We start from the raw sequence: 6,208 nt of genomic DNA, 5'->3' as shown, positions 1-6,208 counted from the left end.
TCCGGGACGAGGACGGGATGGGACGAGGGCGGTTCGGGACGACTTTCGTCCCGATCATCGTCCTGTGTTTGTTGTGGGACGAAGGACGGGACGATTTTTCTTCTGGCGCAGGAAAAACCGTCCCGTCTAGGAATACCTGGACGGATTTTCGTCCCGTCCCGACGAAAAATCGTCCCGTCCTACATCCCGGACGAAAAAACATGATTGGAAGCCTGCAATTTTCAGCCCTAAAACTTGTTTTCCCGGGTTCCCTCTCGTTTTCCGGCTTCCCTCTCCCTCTCCCGGCTTCCAACTCCCTCTCCCGGCTTCCCTCTCCATCTCTCGGCTTCCCTCTCCCTCTCCCAGCTTCCCTCTCCCCTCTCCCGGCTTCCCTCTCCCTCTCCTGGCTTCCCTCTCCCTCTTCTGGCTTCCCTCTCTCACCGTCCCTCTCCCACCTGCCGGCTTCCCTCTCCCGGCTTCCATCTCCCTCTACTGGCTTCCATCTCCCTCTCCCGGCTTCCATCTCCCTCCACTGGCTTCCATCTCCCTCCACTGGCTTCCATCTCCCTCTCCCGGCTTCCCTCTCCCTCTCCCAGCTTCCCTCTCCCCTCTCCACTCTCCACTCTCCACTCTACAGGCGGTACTCTCTAGTCTCCACTCTCCCGCGACCGGCGTGGGGAGATCTTCCGCCGCTTTTGTTGACGTAAAGGTATGTTCTCATTGCTTCGTCCTTCAATGGATTTTTTATATTGCCAACGTGTTGCATCCCATTTTTCATAGCTTGGTTGATGTCCATTCTTTGCGCCATTAAGCGCATTTGTGTTCGGAACTTACTCCTCTGAATAAGTTTTATGTACTTTGTTTAAAAAATCTTTTGCAATATTGGTCCCATCAAGAGATATGTGCTATGCGTAGATCGAACGCAGGGGTAGACGAGTAGTTAAATCCTTGTGAGAAGAAATTTCCATATTCTCAGTTATTCCCAGGTCTGGTATATCATACGGAGATCTTTTTCTGATCCCGACAAAATCTTGATGGTTTCCACACAGCTACATAGTAGTTGTGATGGTTTTCTCCGTCTTCATAGTCTTCCTTGTGTCCCCTCCTCCATCGCATCCCCCCCTTCTCTCACCTATTTCTACATCTCCATCTCTTTTCCCCAGCTTGTCCCATTCTGGCTTGGGCTTCATCCGTGGGAAGCTCCCCGGAAATTCTTAATCGCTTGAACACTTCCTCCATACGGAAGGCTCTACTGCTCGCCGGAATCACCAAAGGTACTCGGTTTTACTCCAAAAAGTCATCCACTAGAAAACTCTCATGCACATAGGATTCACCATCGTGGTCAGTTTGAGTCCAATGATTCATTCGATGGAATCGTTAGGAGACGGCATCCAGTCCTGTCACTAGGTTTACGGCCGACGTTTTAACACTTGCTCCACATTCGTGGGACGAGTATTTTCCAGGTACACGGGAGTCGCGGGCTAGACCGACAGCTACGCCTCGATCATCGTTGACAAGTCAACACCACGCCGAGCCATGCGAGGGTACCCTGCATCGTAGTCGTTGCGTTCTGCGCCATAGTGTTCGGCTGGTCCTCCAACACCTGGCCTATCATCACCCTAATGAAGACGTCATCGACAGTTCATCGGATTCGGACTCCGACTCCCAAAAGCCTTCCTCAAATCCACAACCAGCTGAACTTTGTCTTCTGTCCCCAACAGTCCTGCTTCCACATGGCATGCCCCAACAGCATGCCCTCATCATTGAAAGTTCAAACCGCCTTCTATCCCGTCTGTGTCCCTTCCTTTTTGGGGTTCCGGATCCCCCCCAAAAGGTACCAAATAATTGTTTCACGGATACAACTTTTTGGGAAGCACATAACTTTTCGCAGGAGATGATTTACTTTGTACGCGTTATAGTAGCCCAGCCTTTTCGCGATGACCACATCACCCCCAGTGCACATACAGCAACAGTCCCCTCGGCGGATAGCGGCGGCAATGGGTGGCTAGTCGAGTAACGAGCATGCCATGTTCAAAACCAAGCTTAGTTGTTTTAAACTTTTAATTCAACTGTTTCTGTAGCTATGCCATATGATAGGGAAGAACACAGATGTTGTCTAACTGATTTTTGTTTCCGATGTGTTGCGTGCACCTCTCGTTATGTAGCGTTCTCTATTCTCTCGCTATTCGGCATTTATTCTTTGTTTCTGTTCCTCGCATTATGTGATTGCAATGTTTTATTGAATCTCGTAGTCGATCAAAATTTAGTGGTTACTGTAAGTCACCCTTTATTTATAAATGATTGTGTCTTATTAATTGTCCAGGTAGATTAATGGAATCCACGTCTGCCACCACCCCAAAATCGATGGCTAAGGCTACGCCGTCGATGTCCCCAGATTGCATTGCAATTGAGGTTGATGATAACCTATCAACTCGTAGTGCCAGACGTAACCGATCAAAAGTTTTAGATTATTTTGATGAAACTGGCCTAGACGAGTATCACTGCACGCTTTGTCAAGCAGAGAACCCCATCTGTAAGGTCGTCATCAAAAGGAATAAAGACAACATCACAAATGTATTTTGGCGACATCTAGAGAAGGTGCACCGCAGAGTTCACGATGAAATTAGTGGATGCAAAGTGAAGCAGAAAACCATAATACAATACGAATTACTCTCACGTAAGTTATACTTACGCGGCATCACCATGGAGAAGACGAAAGAAGAGTTCGTTAGGTTTATTTGTGACAACGACCTTCCTTGGCGCCTTGTGAAGAAAAAGTCATTTCAAAGGTTGTGGTTCTATGGGACACAGGTGATGTGCAACATTCCCAGCCTAGATGCGGTCAAGGCGACAACCCAAAGGATATACGCCGATGTCCAAGGGAAGTTGGTGGAGATGTTTGTGGATGTCTCTAGCGTATCACTTACCTGGAAGCTACGTGAGCTACGTGGAAGCTACGTGAGCTTCTTCTAACATTGCGACAGATCAAGGGATCACATAGCGGCTTGAACTTAGCGACGATCATCGTGGAAGTGGCATATCATTACGGCATTGAGTCGAAGATATGTGCCATCACCACAGACAATGCTTCCAACAACTGAACAATGATTGCTTCCATTGTGGATCAGTTGAAGACAGTGAATCCCCAATTCACCATGGACCGACATGTACCATACTTTGCCCATGTGCTGAACCTCATCGTCCAGGCAGGCCTCAAAGCCATTCACAATCCAGAACCACCTACCGCTAATTTACTACTTGTCCAAGATGTTCGCCCAGTAACACCGTTGGACATGGCAGACCCGAGTGATTCAAATGTTGAGGAAGATATTACGGCAGTAGTAGCACCTTTGGGGGAAGCCGTTTCACGCGTGAGAGCCATTGTGAATGCAATTCAAGGATCCGCACAGCGTATGGAAAAATACGTTGACATGTGCAAGATGCTTGATTTGCCGGATTCGAACAACATAAAGATCGACTGCCCAACGAGCTGGAACTCAACCTTCACGATGTTAGACCGTGCTTTTGGTAAGAAAGAAGTCCTGGACCACATGGCTATGCGGTTCCTTTCGACGCCCACTAGAGAGTACGGATTGTGTAAGGAGGACTGGGAGATGATAGACGAATACCTAGGCGTCCTTGGGCCACTATGCCAGGGAACTGACTTTGTCTGCACGACGAAGAAATTGCCAATAACTGAAGTAACGTCATAAGTGGCGGAGCTCACGACGCATCTTGACCATGCCACGGACAGTGCATGAGCAACATTGGATGCCGATCGTCGGAATGCACTACGGTCAGCGTGTGGTGCTATGCATAGCAAATTGATGCAGTATGCAATGGTGCTTTAGGCCAATAATACTGTCGCAACAGCGGCAACACTAGATCCGTTCTCAAAATTAGATGTGGTTCATCCTTCGAGTAGACAGAGTGTGCTTTCCTATCTTGGCAGTCTATTGGACTCTACAGCTATGACAAGAGGAGATGAAAGCGATACAGAACGGGTGATGTTGACACTAAGTTGGCATCCAAGGCAATATTTATCCAAGCGGCAATATACACGTATGTGTAGTCGTCAACGCCCACGGTGAACGCCGAGGCAAGAGCTGGATACGTATATTAACATCCCATGCAGTGAGGAGGAAGACAACCCCCTAGGTTGGTGGAAGGATGTTGGGATGCGGTACTTGCCAAATCTGACGGTAATTGCACGCCAATTCCTTGCCGTCAGTGCCACCAGCGCACCGGTCGATCGAATTTTTTCAGTCGGCCGAGGCATCACAACGTACCGAAGATCACGGCTTGATGCAGAGTGCATTGAAATGTTGATGATGCTTCGCGCATGGTTCTGTTGTGAAGAGCGTGACTCCGATGACTCCGATGATGACTCCGACGATGATGACAGCTCGATTGATGGTGGGCTATGCTCTATCGCTTTCCTTGTTTTCATAAACATGTTTCTCTTTTATTAACTCTCTACGTTTCATGTTACAGAGTAACGGGAGAGACAATATGATCGCGGTGTGCCATTCACGCACGACACATATCATCATTGTAAGTACAGTCTGCCTAGCTGGATACTAATTCAATCCCTCACTCTCTACCAATTACAATTTCAATGTTGATTAAAAACAACTACTGAGTTAAATTCTCCTTAGATCTACTCTGCGAATTTTGACGTACGCGTGTTATGCTTATTCCTGAACACCTGCGATGTACAACTGTGGAACGTGGTGTTTAATTTTTCCTTGACAATTAATTGAGATTTGTCGATTCGTCTTACTGCTCAAAGTTGACATTCTTCAGCGTGACTCCATTACATGTGCATTTTTGTAGAGATATTCTAGCATTAATTTATCGCCACAGGAATTTCACACTTTTCAATGCTACGATGCTCACCGTCGCACCCACCAATGTGCGTCACTCTGATGAACAAACTCCAAACCGTTTAGATATAATGTGCATCAAAGTTATTGTGTCATATACTTCATCTCTCACTGAACATTCATTTATAGCTCACAATTATCAGTCCATGTACTTTCAGGAAGTGGCCGGCCATTTGGTCGGGGGAAGCAGCTATGGTATGAGTCCAGTGCGACCTCGGCGCGGCTACAACGCGGCTTCGGTGCTTACCTGTCTGTGGCGTCGTATTATTTATCGACTTCCCTCGTACTGAAAATACAAGAAATACCTTTTGAACACTTTAGTTACTGTCTCCCACTTTTCTGTTTTGGAGAAAGTAAAGGTTTGCCATTTTTATATTTATTTACGTACTCAGCCCGAGGGCTTAAACGGAAGGAGGAGAATAAAAAAAATTAGGGAACTGCCGTTATAGGTATTGCTTATCTATACTGTTTGACTAAAGTAATAAAAATTGATCCCATTAACGTAATTTTTTAATAGGTCAAGAATAATATGTAATAGTGCAATTTCTTAGATTTACCTAAAATCCTACAATTAATTTTAACATATGTACAACAAACCTTCAAAATTTAACCAATCCACATATATTTCGGCAGATCTCTAATTAATGTTAATTTACTAAAAATCACAAATTAATTTGATTTAGGACAATGGAATTGAACGCAATTCTAATCTTAAGCATTAAATTTCGTACGGGATTCAAAAAAAAAATTTCATTTTTCGTCCCAATTCGTCCGTCACACGTCCACACCTTTCGGACGAACGAATTTTCCGTCCCATAGGACAAAATTCGTCCCGTTCGTAGGACCGCCGGACGATTTTCCGTCCGTAAAATCGTTCAGCGCTTAGGGAGGGGACGAATTTCGTCCCAGGCGATGAAAAATTTGTTCGTCCGCGTCCCTGCACTATATTGATGAGGCCTACAAGGTGACGTGGTGATAGGAAGAACGGATCCAAAAATATTAAAAAGGAAAAAAAGCTGTTTAAATAATCAAAGACAGGAGTCATTCTTTCAATACTTATGTAGGAAGATACTTTATCATTCAGAATATGCATAGTATGCTAGTGTACGGACTGACAGCCGGAGAACGATCAGCAAAGACTGTATGGATTTCATGTAGTTGCAAACATTTTTTATTCAGTTGTAGAGATTCTCACGTTTCCTTACTCTCTTAAGTCTACTTTCTCTTAAAGCCTCAAATCTTTTAAATCTACTTTGTTCTCAGTTCTTGGTCTCCACTCTTCTGGCTGAAGAGATGGTCAATAAATTTCTTCTTCTTATGGTGAGGCTTGATGTCGTTTGATT

The 6,208-nt window shown here is 45.6% G+C and overlaps 1 long non-coding RNA gene across 1 annotated transcript; it reads left to right on the top strand.

The window, feature by feature from the left end:
- Window positions 1–270: 270 nt before the first annotated feature.
- LOC144711282 (uncharacterized) lies at window positions 271–5,164 on the top strand. Its single transcript, XR_013583511.1, has 3 exons — window positions 271–688; window positions 4,474–4,533; window positions 5,024–5,164. It is a non-coding gene; the product is annotated as an uncharacterized LOC144711282 (long non-coding RNA).
- The last annotated feature ends 1,044 nt before the right edge of the window (window positions 5,165–6,208 follow it).

Source organism: Wolffia australiana, chromosome 13, assembly GCF_029677425.1.
Source record: "Wolffia australiana isolate 7733 chromosome 13, ASM2967742v1".
Taxonomy (NCBI): Eukaryota; Viridiplantae; Streptophyta; class Magnoliopsida; order Alismatales; family Araceae; genus Wolffia; species Wolffia australiana.
This window is presented reverse-complemented; position numbering and strand designations above follow the sequence as displayed.